Genomic DNA, 18583 nt, shown 5'->3' on the forward strand with positions numbered 1-18583 from the left:
AGGTTTTTATACATTTATCTCTATACTAGACTAGCGCTCTCTATCGAAAACATGCGGAATTACCTGATGATAAAGTTTACATGAAACTCTACATAGAAGTAAGATTTCTCAAAACTGAATAAAATTTAACATTTTAAACTTTACTATTTATAGTAGGAGCTCAATACTGCTTATTATATTTTTTTTGTAAGATTGCTCTTGTTATTTGAGTTTTAAACGTGCCAAAAGATTTAACCTCAAAGTTGAACCGCGCGGTTGTTCCGCCGTCCGCCGCTAGATGCGCCACTGTGCGGTCTCTAAGTAACATTCAATATGGCGCCGCCATTCGCCTCTGGAACAGGGCGGGGAGCACAGTCGCCGAATCGACACTATAACATCTACGCGTATTTTTATCGAAACGCTCGTCTTCGTGACTCGGACGCGAGTGTTGTTGCGAAATTATTGTGTGTTTCTGTGTTATCGTGTGCTGTTTGTGTTATAATATGTGCGTAATAGTGATTTAGTGGTGAATAACGCAAGACTTTAGGGTAACAATGTCTAGCAGTTGACATGTTTATCTGTGTCGTGTGTGAAGATTTTCCCTTCGCGTGAGGAGGTGCGGTGCGCTAGTGTGCGCCTGGCCGCCGCGTGTGCGTGTCGCGACCGTCCGCGAGGATCCAATGATGGATTGCATTGCATTTCCATGGACGTATAGGTAAAATCTTAATTCGTAATGCAAACTAGTTGCCTGTAATAAATGAACAAAAGGAACGCACAAAACTCGTTTCGTGCATGCTTCTTTTATGTTTTCAATCTCTTTTAGGACGAGGCACATGTAACTATGAGATATAACCTTGAAGACAATTAGACCATAATGATTAGTTGCAGTATGAGAAGCTTTTAGTATTCCAAATCTCATTTTATTACACGAGTCATGAAATTAGACCTCGAGACTGCCCCGATATTACGAAACATTTTCCTCGGGCTCTTTTATGTTTATTGTAATATAAATATTTTCAATAACAAAGACTTCTGTAATACTCGTAGAGTTAATAATCAAAATATTTTGACATAAAATATTGCATAGAATGTGTCTCAATTAGAACGAGAACGTAACGTGACTTCTTATAAGACTTTCTAATTAACAATGTAGAGTCATGTAGAGTCATAATAGCACGCCGTGTGCCAAAACATAATCGCATAGAGCTTTTGAATCGAAAACGATACAGTGGCACACAGAATGGCTTGTAAAATTGAATCTTAATTTATTATGTTCATGCAGAGTCGCGCCAGAATATGGTTCCCCTCGCTCTGTTCACTGCCTCTGGTTATCAGCTTACAAAATGACTGAGTCTATCCCGTTCTGGCGGGCATTTAATCGCTATATATCCGTCCTCTTTTGACGCATATTGCGCGTTTTTCTTCTTTTGCCGCGTCATATGCCAGTGTTAAAACCACAAGCATAGTCTAAGTGTTCGGAAAGTATGCTTAAGGTAGTTTTATGGGATTGTTGGGGTCCGAGGGCATAGCGCGAGAATTTGACCTCAATTGATTGGAATTTCTTTGTTTAAAGGGTCGGTAGGTAGTATTAATAGGAGGGTAATATTAAGGGCATCTGCGCATCCGAGACGCGCAGTTACACTGTTGGTGCCCGCCCGAGTCGCACGTGGGGTGTCTCGTGGGCGACGCTACGCCGACACCTCATTGTGTTTACGAGTGCTTCGGATAAATGAGATCTAACACTGCATCTCGATTCAGGAATATTAGTTCCTCAGTCACGGTGTTCCACAACCTTCTTTGTAAATAAATAGAGTGAGTACAGCCGGAGATAAATCTTATTATTGTTTAAACTAGATCATGGCCATTTCTATCTATTCGATCTCAGTTAATGTGGATAATAATGTAAACACGTTCTATCGTGTTAGTTCATTTCAAACAAAATGATGACAAACAAAGGGTCTATAACATTTGTAGCTAAATATAGTTACAAAATCCAATAAATACTCTGTTTGGAGCGTTCTTGGTATCAAAGGATTAAATTGGAAAGAAGTTCAGTCAAGCTTGACCCGAAAAACAATCAAAAACCTCCCTTCTATAAATTATTCACACACTTATGGGCTTTGTTTTGTTATCAAGCTGTGTTACATCTAATAATTGAAATTTATACCACAGCGCAACATATATTCAGCGAAAACACGTTATGTATATACATTTTCCAAAAATCTTTACAATAGGTATTAACCAATTTGAAGATCCCTAAAATAACAAAGTATACATATTAACGCCGCGGCCGTACTGTTTTTATGTAAAGGTAAACATTAATCATTCTTAATTAAGTACAAGAAAGCCTGAGTTGAAATATCCTGTCGAGATAAATACAACCATTATTATAAAGCAAGATATTTTGTAAACAAACACACACAAAGAAGTTACCAATATTATTATTTCACTAACGATCATCCAACTCTATAATTAAGCACACATAAGACCTCTGCTTGCCGTTCGATACAGGCTTTATCAAACAATGTAGTCAATTGTTTGAATAAGTGATCCCAATAGTCTATCTCTATTAAAGATCCTCACAGAATACAATCTATTTGACATTAAACTTCCTCAAACAATAGAAAATCGATCGCAAAAACCTTGCATTTTATCATTAAAATACACTTTAAACCATCGAGATATCTTTAAACTTCTCACGATATTGAAATCTTCGAAGCTAAACCACAATACGAATTCGCAAAAACGTACTTCCGCGATAGAGATCTGTCTTAATTAAAATTAAATAAAAGGTTTCGCAGTAATCAGCTTTACAAATAAATAATTATTCTGTTAGAGGATATAAAGCTCTAAGATAAAGCTTCGAAATTATCAGGGTGTTTTGTCGGAGCTTACGCTTAACGTTGGCAATATATTTTCATGCTTTTTGTGTTTACCATAAATAATGCAATGTGATTACGCGTTTATGGAATCTGTATGAATGGAGATGGAATCCCTTCCGTACATCACTTTACATATTTAGAGGCTTTCATTTATTCGCTTACATTATCGCCTTACTGAGCAAATACATTTGTTTTCTTTATTGTTGATAGATACTAATAAATCCTGCATGATGCATGCTTAAGTATTAATATTTTCCTTTCTTATCTAAGGAAATGTTTATGTCTACATTTTCAATTAATTTAAACTTATACCTAAACTGTATATTTTCTGTGATATCAGGAAATAGCTCTCAGTTTACGCTATTTTTAACGTCCCTGCTACGTTTCTCCGAAGTATATGATTTGCAACTCTTGGAAACCTTAATGCTTCCATCAAATCTGTGGGAGGAACATTATTATTGAAAATTCATAAAATTACCGAGAATGTATTGCAATAAAAGGTCACTTCTTTTTTATCCCTATTTTCCATCAAACTACTAATTTTAATATTTATGTGCTTTCAAAAGCTTTCCTCGTAAAAGCATAAAGTACACATAAATAAGTAGGTAAGTATAAGAAAGATGTATTCAATATTTATCACTTTATCTACAACTTACAAGAGCTATGATAAATCGAATTATTGTCAGCATTTCAATGAATTTGTTTTCAAAACCTTTCTTAGTACTCAATTACGAGTAATGAATGATACATTTTAATACAAAATTGAAGTCTGTACTAACATTCCGCGGTTTCGGCTGAACGCGTATAAAATAATCATTTAACTTTCGCCTGTCATAATAAAATATCGAATCAATAAAATAAACATCAAAAGAGCCTATCAAGAGAACGTTCATCAAGCAATTTTCCGAAAAGCGACATCTGACGCCACAAAATCATTTATAATTATCTCGCACGATGTAGGCAAATTTAATATTGCGTGAATTTTTATTTCATATGAAAAGCTCAAACACCGTTCTTTCTCCATTGTACTAAAATCGAACCGTTGTGCAACGGGTCAACTGTTTTTCTCTTATTTTGTTCTACTAGATGATTTTACTTCGTTAAAATTGTGATAAACGTATGACATTTTAGCATTATATTTTGTACTGAACATTTTGAACTCCATAAACTTTGTGAAGGGTCATTATGCTGTTGACGAAACTGCCTAAAACACTCAATAAAACATTTACAAACAACGCCGTGCAGATTTTATTTACAATCACGTTTTAAACTATTTTCGCCTTCAGCGTGTTTCTATGAAAGTTTGTTGCGCTTCGGGCTCTTGGAATTGAATAAAAATGATATTTGAAATAGCTTTATCAATGCTTTATCGTGGAAAATAGAATGATTTTATTTCATACGGCTGTAAATGGTTTAGAAACGTTCCAGGAATGACGTAATAATATAATATTCACTGTATCTACCATGGGTATAGTTTCACAATTAATTAACCTTACATAAAACATAGGTATTTGTTGTTTTTTTCCATTAATATAATATCCATTGAATCGATTATTATGTCTATCTATCAATCTAATTAACAAGAGCACACAAATACTATAGAGCGTTTTTTAATCTTAAATCATACATCTACTTCTAAATTCAACAATAAAAATATTAAACTGGTTACTATATTAAAATGCCATTTCACATAATCAATTAAGTAGTTAAGTAGCATATACAAACGGGTGGAAACTGATAAAGGTAAATGAGATCGTTCGGCGATAGCTTTAAATGCCTGTTATCAGATTAAACAACAATTAATTATTAACGCTTCCATTTGTCGTCAGTCCGCAATTAGAAATTAGGGTCCTGGAGAATCTGATATGAATTTATAGCAGTATTACAGAGGATGTAGAGATGATAAATAATAAATTGACGTATTCTGGCCTGAGTTGATGTCGCACGTGTCAAATTGATCTGTTGTTGGTTTGGCTTGTGTGCGTACTGGCTTTCGTGTATCTCTGTGTGTGTGTGTTTTCCTTGTAAAATACTTTCTATGAACTATACGTATAGGGGATCTGGATTTGTAATTTTTTTAAACAATATAGCTATGATTTTAAAGTTTTCAGTATTAGATTCGTTAGGTTTATTATTCTTTTATGTAGACCTAGCTGTGCCACGTGGTTTCTTTATAAAAATATATACAATTATTTCACCTATTCCAACTGTGCTTGGGTGTGGAATTCAAATACATCATTACTGGTTAATATAAATAAGATGTATTATAATAATCAATGTGCTGTATAAAATTATCTAATTAAATGTTCGCAATTAATAGATAAGCTTTGATTATTTTAACTATCAATTTCTAATTAGACAGACGGTGTTAACTGAAGTATTTATATAATGAATACTAGCTTTCCGCCCGCGGCTTCGCCCGCGTTTTCAGAGAAAACCCCGCATAGTTCCCTTTCCCGTGGGATTTCCGGGATAAAACCTATCCTATCTCTCAAGTTGGATCGAACTGCACATGGTGTGCGAATTTTATTATAATCGGTTAAGTGGTTTAGGAGTCCGTTGAGGACAAACACTGACACGAGATTTATATCTATATATGAAGATTAATTTGTAAAGAGTTGAGTAATAAACCGAATTAATAGCTTGTACGACAATTTATCTTACGTTTTATAAATCTTCTAACTTTGCAATGCATAATTTTAGATTGTGGCTTTTAAGATTTTTATCTGAATATTTATTCCAATAAAAAGGTATTTAAACCGAATCCAAGTTAAGTTAAAAATATTAAAATTCAATCTTCCTTTTAGCAAATAAAATTATTTTTATTTGTGTAATAAGCGTTTTATGAACAATGTTTTCCCGCGCATTAAATGTAAAATCGGTTTATGAATTGAAAATGAGCGCCTTATTTTTAATTTCATTAATTATAATAATCAATCCGTGGCTGAAAATTGAGGATTATATTTGAGATTTAATATGAGAATGTTGAATTGATTTAATATGTATTGCAATACAAAGTTATTTTTTGTAGTTATTTGAATTAAAACCAGCAGTGTTTTTCTTTGTTTATAGCATGGATCGAAATTTATTCATGTTTTTGCTAGAAATTATAGTAGCTATCTATTTGTAGCTTTTTTGCTTATTTTTTGTATATATTATGTACAATTTAAAAACATTCGGTAAATATATTATATTTAGATAACTCATACGGTTAATCCCTAGGGGGGTAATCCCTCTATACCCTCTAAACACTATAGAGCTCTATATCCCCTAAACAAATCAATCAGTCCATTACAGCTACAAATCTGTATTTACTCTTGAAAATCAGAAAGGCTTTGCGGCTATCCAGATAAGAGTTATCTAGTCTCCTAAAACAATTGTGGCAATCAAACATCGGATAGGGCCGGCACTTGATGTCCAAACAAACTCGACCCTTGTGAACCCGTGTTGGGAGTTGGGACGATTACTGTCATGCACACGGTTGTACGATTCAAACGTATTTCTGCATTTTATGTACAAGATGTACTGTTTAATGAGTATTGAGGTCTTCAATTTTGACTTTTTATTTATTTGTATCTACATGAACAACGTGCTTCTTTGTTTTATTCCTACACTTACATTCTTCAGAGTTATAAGATTTAGCATTGGAAAAGTACAAGTTTAGAAAACTCATGACTTTAAGGTGTTGGAGAGAACATATAGTGATAAAACCCCAAATAAGATTCAATATAAATATGAACTCAGGAACTCAGAATAATCCCTTCTCGTCTTTCTTACTTTCGAATACCGTTAAAGCTTCATTATTAGATTGGTATTTCTTACCGTATCTGTAACGTTGTTAACACACGGTAGCGTTTGACGCTAAGAAATGTTCCATTATAAAATAATCATGAAGGCCGTTTATTTTTAATCTATCTAAAGGGCAATAACCCATGACTTGTAAGGTAAACAATACACACCCCTAAGGAGAATGATTTAGAAGCAACATTTCGAATATGTGGTAGAGTGAAAAAAAAGTTTTAACACCTGGTTCGTAATTAACAAATTGAGGAACAAAGATGAAATAATTATTATTAATATCTATTGTAATCTGTAGGTACCTAAATTTAAGCAGTAACAAGGTCTGGTACCACCCCAGTACGAGCGTGACCCAATTTCCAAACACCCACACAGATCCAAACTGTAACCATTATATTAAGTCATTTGTATTGTTAACAAATCGATCGCTCTCAACAGATTACCAGGACCATTTGAAGATATTTATCTAAACGTTAAGTTGGAGCTACCTGGCCTCTAATACGGTTAGTTGAACGTTTTATCCGATATCGGTAACGGACATTCGTTTTAGCAAACAAGATTCTGATCTTGGAGCGATTGTCAATTTTTATACTTCATCAAATAAATTGGAAGAATGGTTTACAGTTTGATTGGGTTTGAAATTGTAGGGTCTCGTAAAATATGATAAAGTTTTGGAATAAGCCGTTATTATCAGGGTATTTTGGGTTGCTAGGATATTTTTAGATACAAAGAAACGTTATCTTTAGGTAAATTAAATTCGTATTCACTGTAAAATCGCAATATAAATAAAAGCCCGAATTAAAATATATACCCAGAGCAAATATTTGTATTTAACGTCACTTTATGAATAAAAAGACATTGGTCTTATTCAATGTATCGTAAGAAGAGAATTATCAAAAACTGCGGGAAATTGTATAAAGAAATATGAAAAGCTGCTGGTGTTACAGTCACAAACTTTAGGCGCTGCAATCTACAGCCAAAAAACAAACTCTGCACTTACAAAATAGTTTAAAAAGGACACTTATGATAATTTAACATAACCGCCGAGTAGTTAATTAATATAGAAGTTATAAAGTTTTGTTACTTGGCTGAATGCCTGAGGAGTTCACTGTTGGAGCGTACTTGTGGTGGCTGGTGTACACACTTTGTATGTAAAGTTGTCACAATCATATCTCGTTACGTATACAACATTACGCTAAGTTTTGTTTAGTTTGGTCTTCGGTACTTCGGTAAACAAGAGTTTGGGTTGCGCTTGATCGTTTATTTTCAATCACTAAACTTATAGACTATGTAATGTGTACACTAATTTACAGACAATATAAAACATAATGAATGATTGAATGCTTTATTATGCATATATATTATATACCTAATAAGTAATAATTAATTACAACAAAACAATTTATTTTTTACCATAAGCTAATACACTGTACAATATTATGTAGGCAAATGTAGCGCAGAAGGTCGTCTGTCTTATTCGTGTAATGATGATTTATTTAGAAAACAAAGTCAGGTGAGATAATACCTAGGTATTATCTTAGATTGGTTGCATTTGTGTTTATCTTTTTTACGTGAATCATTGATAAATCGTGAATCATACGTGAATCATTGATCATTCATAAATTTTATAAAAAAATGATATACGGCTTCCAAACATTCAACACGACGGCTGACGGAACGAAGTTCGTGTCGTCAAGTAGTTCCCAAATTAAAACTAAAACAAAAGTCTTTAGTTTAAAGTAACAATTGTTTTTCAAGCGTCTTATCTGGTTCGCGAAACACAGTGCAAAGAATATGATTTATACATGTCATTTCATTTTAGAAAAATGTTTCATCAATAATTTCAACAGAAGAATCAGAGATTTCTTTAGTGAGTAATAATAGCTTTATTTAGTTGGTTAAACCTATAATTTTACATATTAGCACGTACCAATATAGATAGTATACAGCTTAAAAAAGCATAAAAAAAAACGACGAGTAGGTAGAGTTTAAAATACCCGCTAAAACACAATAGTCAAGAATGCAATCCACCATTTGTGTATTTTGTTTAAATACTTAAGAATAGACATTAAAATGCCAGACAACGTAGTTTACTCGAGCTTTCTTTGTAGCTTAGAATTAATTACATGTGTTGCTTACACTAGCACTCATTCTCTTTCAAAATCCCTCCCCTGCTTTTAACATTTTATATGCATGTAAGTGAACAACTAAATTGTAAAAGACGTAGATTTAGTAGAAGTATACGTTCAAGGTGTTGCGTTCATTTAATTCAACCATTAAGAACAACATGTTACAAGATACTAGAAGCTTCATTGCCTTGAAAACAATATTGCTAACGATTATTACACCGGCTCTTAGCATAGACGGCAAACACGGGATGTAAACACACACCTATACAGGTAGGTATATAGCCTCATTAAATTCAGTAATTGTCAACAATAAGCGAACAATTTAATTGTATTTATGTTGGCATAAACGCCGTATATCAACCTCTTATTTGTCGCGCACAGACACAAACTGAGCATTCTATTTCGCGGCTAACTTGTTGATGCTTTGTTGTAAACTTTAATGCCTTTTCCCCACCGTTGCCCTTAAAATAAATCTGAAGAGTTAAAACTCTCGGCGCTAAAAGACAAGAGTTCCGATCGCGTTTTACGCGTTTTATTTTCATACTCGTTTGTACGACAATCGAGTTTGGTGTAGCTATTCCCTTTTATAACTATTTACCTTTGCTTTATAGATTGCGTTTTTATTGTTTTACTTTTGTATTTGCGGTTTTATTAACGTTGTCACCGTGAAAAAATTGTTTGAGCAAATATTTTGGTATCATATTACCTTCTTTAGACTTAGTAATTTACTCATTAGAGTCCGTAAAAGCTTTAAATAATAAATCTTTGTTTCAGGATCTTACACTTTGAATAAAATGTTTTATGTGTACCTGCAATTACATTAACAAACAACAATTTTTTTTTGTATCTACTTAACATTTTCGCGTCAATTAAATTAATTAAACTTTAAAATTAGTACTTATAAAATGATAAAAAATATGTAACAAAAATTAACACAAATTAATTAATTTATACGTTTCAAAATTTCAAGTAGATTTATTTTAAAGTTATTAACAGCATAAAGCAAATTCGTTACTAACTTCTATACAAACTTTTAGGAATGTGGTCCAAACATTGAGTCTGTAAATAGTTTTTGGTACAAGCTTTTAGCAAATTCCGCCAAAACTATAATTCAGCTTATGAAGTTGGCTTTATTCAATCTAGCTATTTTTACAATGATTAACTAATAAGGAAGAGTGAAGCGCTGACTTCCTCATAGGTTTATTTTAGATCTCACGATATATTTCGAATTTAAACCGAATGTAAATTATTTTCAAGCCATATAATTGTTAGTGTGGAGTGAAGTCTCGTGTCCCCTAGTGGGGTAAGGGGCAGATGCATTATTCATACATCTGTTTCACTGATCGATTTTCTTTAGGGACAAGTAGGTGGTCAGCCTTCTATGTCCTGCCAGACCGAGACATTTTTTTTTTCTTCGTCTCCACCGGGAATCGAACCCAGGTCCCCTCGGTCCTACGCTCATGCGTCAACCACTGTACCAAGGAGGCGGAAAAATTAATAATTGTTAGTATTATGAACTTATTATTATAGACTTCATAAATATGCAAACTATAGTCCAATTGTAATCCTTACGATGACTTTCATTTATTGTCACATTATATGCATAGTCGCAGTTTGAACCGCATTCCGCAAAGCCAAGTGTATTTTATTCAGACCGGCCTCGGGCAATTAATGAAAAGTTAACAAGAAAACTTCATATACTCCCGACACATTTTATTCATCGTTATAAAGCTTTAAGTTTAAAATTTGCGGGCTCTTTGGAAATTTATGAGGTATCATTGAGAAAGTTTACGTCGTTGATCAAACGGTGGCTTGACGGCTTTCAGATTATCTTCCGATATTAATCTGCTGCATAAGTTTGTAATTGTTTAATACTTCTCAACGTCTTTAGTCTTCCGGTTTCAGATTTAGGCACATTTTGATCGAGGGGAGATACGATGCATCACTTTTTCTGTATTGTCTTTATGTTATAACTAGATTTAGACTTTGAAATAATTCAAATGATGGCTATCGTTATACATTGCAAAATTTAATCTGATCGTTTCTAGCGAATCAGGCTATTTAAAAGCGAAAAGATAAGAAAGAGTTAGATTTAGAACCTGATTACCTGAAGAGAAAAGGGAAATACTGAAAGCATGGAAAATTGTATGAGCTTGTAAAAATACTATATCTTGGCTAGAGCAGAAAGCTTAGCATAGATAGCTATAAAAGCTATATAAGTGCTAAATAAAATATTTACTTAAATCAAAAGTGCAACGTCTAGAAACAATAAGCTTTTGTAGATACAGTGAAACCTGGTTAAGTGAGACATCAAGGGACCTGTAATGTCGTTTCACTTATAGAGGTATTCCACTTACCCAGTGTCTCAGATATACAGGTATAAATAAATATCTGTCTCATTTACAGAGGGGTGATAACGATTGTAGCTTTCGTTTTGACATTTTTCAAATAAACATCTGTATGATAGTAAAGCGAAACTAAAACTGTTTGTAATTGAAAGCTCAAAATTTGTACTTACGTACTTGGAATTACGTGTGGAATATGTGGGTTGAATAAGAATGAGTAAACAAACAATGTTATCTCAGTTACAGAGGTTTATGCATGTAAAATTTACTTGCTGTCTCAGTTATAGAGGTAACTATGATGATAAATCGAAAGAACAAATCCCAGATATAGAGGTTTAGCTCGTCCCACTAACAGAGGTAATTCAGTGCTAAAGTGTTGGGACCTCGGCATGAGTTCCAGTTATGGAGGTTTCTCACTTATCCAGGTCCCACTTAACCAAGTTTCACTGTAATATGGTAACGATATATTTTAAGACTTCCTTATCATATTATATCATAAGGAAGTGTTCCAAGAACCCTTAAATTTTAAAATAACAAGAGAATAAAAAATAAAACAACCGTGAAGTGAAATTTGATCCCAGATATTGATAAAAGGCGATCGATTCTGTCTGCTTCGTCGAATATTGATTTAAATTCTAGTTCAAACTGGTATTTACGTATCATTTTTTAAAACAAGAAGTTTTTAATCTTATCATCATAAGGATTAATCAATTATACTAATAACTTTATTTTAATTCAGTGGCATATTTAAGAAACAACGTAAAATGCTCTATGTGTTGATTTACTCATTACTGGCACGAAAGCATCGCTATTTAAAAGAAAGTCGATAGCAAAGTTTGAATGAACTAACACGTTTGAAGCGAATTGGCTTTAAGTTTCAGTTATTCGAAACCGCCGGGCAAATCTCTCTACCTCGTTTGTCACTTCGAAACTGTTTGTCGGACTCCAACTCAAACATTAACTGTATTTTATCGACGCTTTATTTGCTGACTCACTGCGATTCGATATTGACTATCTATGTTTTATTGTCGGGCAAACGTTTGACAATACTGACCAGTAATATCAATCGTCGGGCGCATTCAATTCTTCTTCCAACTCCGAAACGATGTAATTAAGGTGGTAACTTGATTCTATGTTATGATTGAGCTGCCCGTTTTCGTTATAAGGAATTTTATTCGTTCTCTGCAATGAATTCTAAAAAATGCAATAGAAGAAAATTGTGAATACAAATTTTTGTATCAATGTCAGTATCAAACTATCTTTCATTAGTCGGGTACGTAAATCATCACTACATAGTATAAAACAAAGTCGCTTTCTCTGTCCCTATTTCCCTATGTCCCTTTGTACGCTTAAATCTTTGAAACTACGCAACGGATTTTGATGCGGTTTTTTTAATAGATAGAGTGATTCAAGAGGAAGGTTTATGTGTATAATAACATCCATTAAATAGTGGAGAAGTACTGTTATTTTTGAGGTTTCTAATGTGATGTCGTAAATAATTACATTTTTTCCGCTTACATTGCAAACGCAGGCTGAACCCTACGAATTTTATCAAAATAATGTACTAAGTATTGTACACATTGAAAAGGTCTACAGAAAAGTCCGTGATGGTATATGTCTATCTCTTATGGATAACCCAGAATAACTTTTTTTTGTCATTTACTTTTTACAACAAATAATGGTTAATTTTCGAAGCGATTTTAACCAATACAGCATTAATCCTTAACCAATTAAATACCTTGAATACATTGTTCATTTAATATAGATCTATATGGCCCGTTACACCGTATGATTTAAGTGAATATTTTCGAAGATATTACAGATTAAAAAATTGCGGGACGTAGCGTTTGCGGCGGTACCGGCCGGCCACTATTGAACCCGTGCGAAGCCGGGGCGGGTCGCTAGTAGATAATATAATGTAGGTACGTATGTAATTATTTCGTAAGAATTTATTGTGAAATAAACTAAAGGTGGAAACTATAATTAAGGGATATATAAATGTCATAAGTAAATAGGAATGTCGTGTTTATACAATTAAGTCTTTAACTTTTTCGGGGAATCACAAGCTATAAGTAATAATTACCTAGAACGTAACTGCTGTAGCGTATTTAAGTAATTGTAAATGTATTTTAATAACTTCATGATATATTGTTCACTTTGGACAATATTAAAACAGGTTGTTTGCTGAATGAAAAGCAAATTGCTTTATTAATTTTCCCGCACCGTATAGAGAAAAGAGTAACTTAATAAAACTTCGCAACTGCCAGTTTTATTTTCACCGTAAATTGTGTGCTTTTGAAAGCCAAAAAATCATGCTGGTTTATTTTTACTATAAATATTACTTTATTACATGCTTATTATTGTTACAAAGAGTAATGTTTCTTTCAAAGTAAGAAATTAAACTTTACGTAGTAAAATAAACGACTTTGCTTGTAACATAGCCATTAAAATAGTAGTGGTAACAATGAAACGGGATATTTATCACGGAAAATCTAACAGAAGTGCAGAAATCAATGTTGGCGTGAGTTCGATTCCTAATTCCTGCTCTAGACAAAAATAGATTCATCGTATCTTACAACGGAATGCAGAAAAGTCCTGAAAGAGGAACCATTTTCCGTTTCTTTATTACATTGTGAAACTCTGAAGATCCCCAGCGTCCCAATCAAAAGTTATCAACTGCACTTAGAGACTTAACAAGAACGAAGATCGCAAACCAAGATTTCTTGGAAAAGAATTCAAAATTAATTAACTGTTCATAGCTAAAGAGAAATCGTTGTGGGAAAATCGGCAGATGATCAAAGCGATGTATACTTTGTACGGTTTCGAGATACGATAGCATTTAAGCGGAAATTACATAAACAAGCTTAGCATGGCTTTCAATTGGCCTTTAATACTCTGTGATTGTGTAATTATATAAATCACTTGATCATTGGCTTCATTCACAATATTTACTCGAATGAATTAATTTAAACACCATTCATTCACATGAATTGAAATTGATTGAATTGCTATTTTACACCTAATAAAATGATGTCAAACATTTTTTTTTATGTATTTACATAATTTTATCAATACAGTTAAACTACTTGAAAGACCGGACAAATCGGCAGATGTAAAAATAGTAATTGTAATATCAACTGATAATTGGGAAAGATAATATGTTATATAAATAGAAAATAACGTTTCATAAATTGTTCTTTATTAACAGAATACCTAGAAATCAATTACTTAAAGATAATTCAACACGCAAACAAGATTAAGGGCAAAAATATTCATCGATAATATCTCTAAAGCGACGTCAATTTGCCCGGTTATTTATAACATAATAAGAATTTATTTATAGTCCCGTGCAAGACTGAACGTTGATTGCTTAATTATACAGACGTCGAAGCGTCTTCATTAAACTATAAACGAAATAGATATAGGCTCTCGAATATCCGCAAGAATAATTGACTCATATGGTAAACGTACTCCTTATATATAATTTATGGCTCTTGTCGATTTTAATGTGAAAATTCCATGCATCAGCATTTATGAGTTACGTTTGAGCGAAGTTGAAAATACCTTTGTTTGTTGTCTTTGAGATAATCTCACGTAGTTTGATCTTCTTGCCTTCGTTTTCTAGGACTGACTTAAACTTAAAACTTAGTATGGAAATCATACTAAGTTTTAACACTTACGGTAGCGTTAGCTACTATTAAGTATTCTTTGCTTACGAAATAATATTTGCCCTATTCCACTTACAAATGGATAAGTTTATCTACTCTTTAGAAAAGTTAAAAAACTAACCTATAGAAAATAACACTTTCATTCAAAAATATTCACATTATCTTGAGTGTAAATTCAATATCCAGGTTACAGGTATAAATTTTCCGGAGCAAAATTTATCTTATACTGAAAATATGTAGAAAATTGTGCGCTATCGAGAAAATCTTGAGCAACATAACAATAAAATTCTGACAAAACCGAACAGTCCTTACACATTTCATAATATTTCGCGATAAATCACTAGTTTCTTACTCTTTTACTACCAATTGAAAATAAATAATACGATAATATAATATTCATACAAAATAGGTTAGTCATATAAATATGTGTAATGTGTTTTCAATTATTACATCTTACGTGGGAGTGTTCAAATATCTGAATACGCTATATATGTATTCCTTATTCATTATAATAATAATTTGTCCGCACTTGACTCCAAACGACGGCACAGTATAATTAGTATATTTATAGATCGCTTTGAATCTAATCTCTTTAACTCCAGACACGTGTAGAAAACTCATAATTAACCTTTATCAAAACTCGTAATAACACTAATTATCACCACACCGCATTTTAATATACAATTATATTATTTGTACAACTAGCTTCGCTCCGCGGTTTCACCCGCGTGGCTCCGCTCCTGTTGGTCTTAGCGTAATGATATAGTTAGCCTATATTATAGCCTTCCTCGATAAATGGGCTATCTAACACTGAAATAATTTTTCAAATCGGACCAGTATTTTCTGAGATTAGCGCGTTCAAACAAACAAACAAACTCTTCAGCTTTATAATATTAAGTACCTATAGATATTACATGTACAATAATTAACTGCCGTATTGAGTTTAGTGTCGATTAAGTATTGTTTATGGGTTCGACAATCAATGAATGATGTTAGGGCTTGTACCAGATCGAATAGATTGCCTTTAGCAAAGTGAAGATTTATTACTATTGCCAGTATCTTATACATAATAGATATTACGATATTATCTTCGACCGTATTACATCTAGTTTTAGAGGGCTTGCGTTGATCTATGTCTTATTGTATAGACTTGCTTTTATTTATTAGCTGGTAAATAAACCTTCAAGATTTATTTTGACATGATAGTATTTTTTTTTCTTAGTAGCTTTTTGCTTATAAAAAATAAAATGGCCTGAATTAAAAAAAAAATATTCTTTATAAAAAAATATTTAATATTTTGTCTAATAAAATATTAATTGAAGAATAAATATTTAAGTTACAGCATACAACCAAAACTTTTATTTTTTATTCTATCTTTCAATAAAAAAATTGTGTACTAAAAATGCAATTCAATAAAAATGTAATTGCTGTAAACATTTTGATTTATCGACAAAATAATATGCTATTACCAACCGCTGAGAGAGAGGGTATTAAAATTAAAAAGGCACATATAAAATGTAATACAAATATAGGCAACGTGTTTAAAAGCAATTATGCACATTTTATGGACTAAATTAACTTAAGTGAGCGTGATGTGGTTTTCATTATAAGGGTTAATTTCATGTTAAGAGGCATAACTTATATATTAAGTGTATGTTTGCACACTCGCTATCTGCGGCCTTAATTGGATTACTGACTCAAATTGTCACTTGAAAACCAACGGGTTTTTAAATTACGTATGAAGTACAAGGAATATATAATGAATAGAAATGGTATTTTATAGGACTTAAGGACTGTACGCACTACAACGTATCATACTATGACCGTAATAGCATCGTGTCAGGATCGGAAAGCAACACGATTTGCTCTACCTGCTAGAGCGAGTTTAATAAAACTAATTCTAAAGAGCTAAACATTAATATTTATATTCAATTTAGGTTCTATAATAACTGAATGTATTAATAAATGTACATTTTATTTTATATTTGCATAATTAAAAGTTATAGGGTATTTATGTCATCGAAACGCAAACATCATGTCACTTATACACTTTATTACCTTCACCTTAACTTATATTTAAATATCTTAGCATTTTTTTGAACTTTCAAGTAACTACATATTATCTGAACCACAAAATTGACACATTATAGTTCGACCACCAGATTATGTATTTATGTACCTATTTAAATTTACCTATTTCGTGTAAAACACGTGTATTAAACATTTAATTTATTAATTTTGTACTGATTTAAAATTTTGATTATCTTTTTAATTTACATAAAAAATTTAACTTGACTAAGGGTGCACTCACACACATCAGTCACCGTCACGGCACGTCACCGGACAGGATTAAAAAAAAATATGTATCAATAGTTCTAGTATGACTCTGTTCCCACACGACAGTCGCCGGCACGAAATCTATCAGTGACGTCACCGGTCAGGCACGTCAAATAATCTTTCCATACATGTATCATACTTTTATCCCCACTCACCCGGTGCCGTCACGTCTCAGTTCAGTCAGCGTCGTGCTACCGTCAATGAAACGTGGCATTTTATCCGTCAGGGCAGTATCTGTTCTCTAGCGTGACAGTTGACACACGTCTAATCACTGACTAACCTGATGTATGTGTTCAATGATTCAGTCAAACCGGCGACGTGACTGACGGACAACATGACGGTGACTGGTGTTTGTGGATACGTACACGAACCGTCACCGATCAGTCATCGGTGACTTGACGGTGACTGATGTGTGTGAGTGCACCTTAATAAGTCATAAGGTTGACGTCACACGCCTGATTTACGAACTTACGAGTTGTAAAAAGAGCGTACTTTATACCATTATTATGATAGCTGTCCAATATCCATTTCTAAAAAATATTTTTATTTTTTCTTTATTTAGTGAGTGTGGATAACCAAAACAAGATAAAAATTGCGTATTATACCTACGTTATTTAAGAAAAATATTTAATACCTGAATTGTATCACATAGAGATAAGCACTATCAAACGGATTTCATTTGATTACCGATCAAATTTGGTACCGTATTCAGATCTCTATAAAGTGTTTGAAAGGTCACAATAATGAAATAGTACTTAAAGACCATCATGATTACGAAATAACTTTCATTTTCCAAGCCTTTATTTTATAGATCTGTGAAGAATTAGATAGTCGGTAAAACAAGTTGGTAATGAAATAAAACGGCATTGGTTGCGAGACAATCGGCCTCCAGATTATAATGGTTTGTTGAACAAGGCCGTGACGTCAGCTGCCTACATTAGCTTACGTCATCTTAAAAGTTGTCATAAGTATATTGACATTAGCAAAGTTTTTGAGGCTATGACTTATTATACTCGAAGTTTTCCGTAGCGATGTGCGTGCGTATTTTGTCTTTTATGTTATTAGGAGGGCTTAATGATGTGATTTGAAATGTTTTAGTGCTTTAGATGTCAGATAATAGATAGAATAGATAAATAAATAGATAGAATGACAGATTTTTAAAATCATCAAGAATTTAAAATCAATAAGTAAGTCCTAGCTTATTTAAAAATGTAAATATTGTTAATGTTGTAACGTAATTTATACCCAATTGTTGTAATTTTCCTATTACTAACTCTTATTAGGGCATCCTATTTACAACCTATATTTTGTAAGTTTGTTATTTTACCTAATACGAAAACACAAGAGATTCCGCATGTTATTATTCCTACTTGTGCGATAATTTGTCCAGTAAATAATTATTAAACAAACATTCAGCAACAACAAGTCTGACTTGTTATTTATTC

The 18583-nt window shown here is 32.7% G+C and overlaps 1 protein-coding gene across 3 annotated transcripts in view; it reads left to right on the forward strand.

Moving 5' to 3' along the window:
• Positions 1-329: 329 nt before the first annotated feature.
• Positions 330-18583, forward strand: part of Hers (Histone gene-specific Epigenetic Repressor in late S phase) — a 172476-nt gene continuing 154222 nt past the window's right edge. For all 3 annotated transcript variants that reach the window (XM_089697318.1, XM_089697319.1, XM_089697320.1), the window contains exon 1: positions 330-694. The gene's annotated coding sequence lies outside the window, so the exon portion shown is untranslated. The remainder of the gene's footprint in view (positions 695-18583) is intronic.

The sequence above is a fragment of the Colias philodice genome, chromosome 7 (assembly GCF_061535455.1).
Source record: "Colias philodice isolate Cphi_HAF_F1 chromosome 7, ilColPhil1 Martin Lab GWU primary, whole genome shotgun sequence".
NCBI classification, from domain to species: Eukaryota; Metazoa; Arthropoda; class Insecta; order Lepidoptera; family Pieridae; genus Colias; species Colias philodice.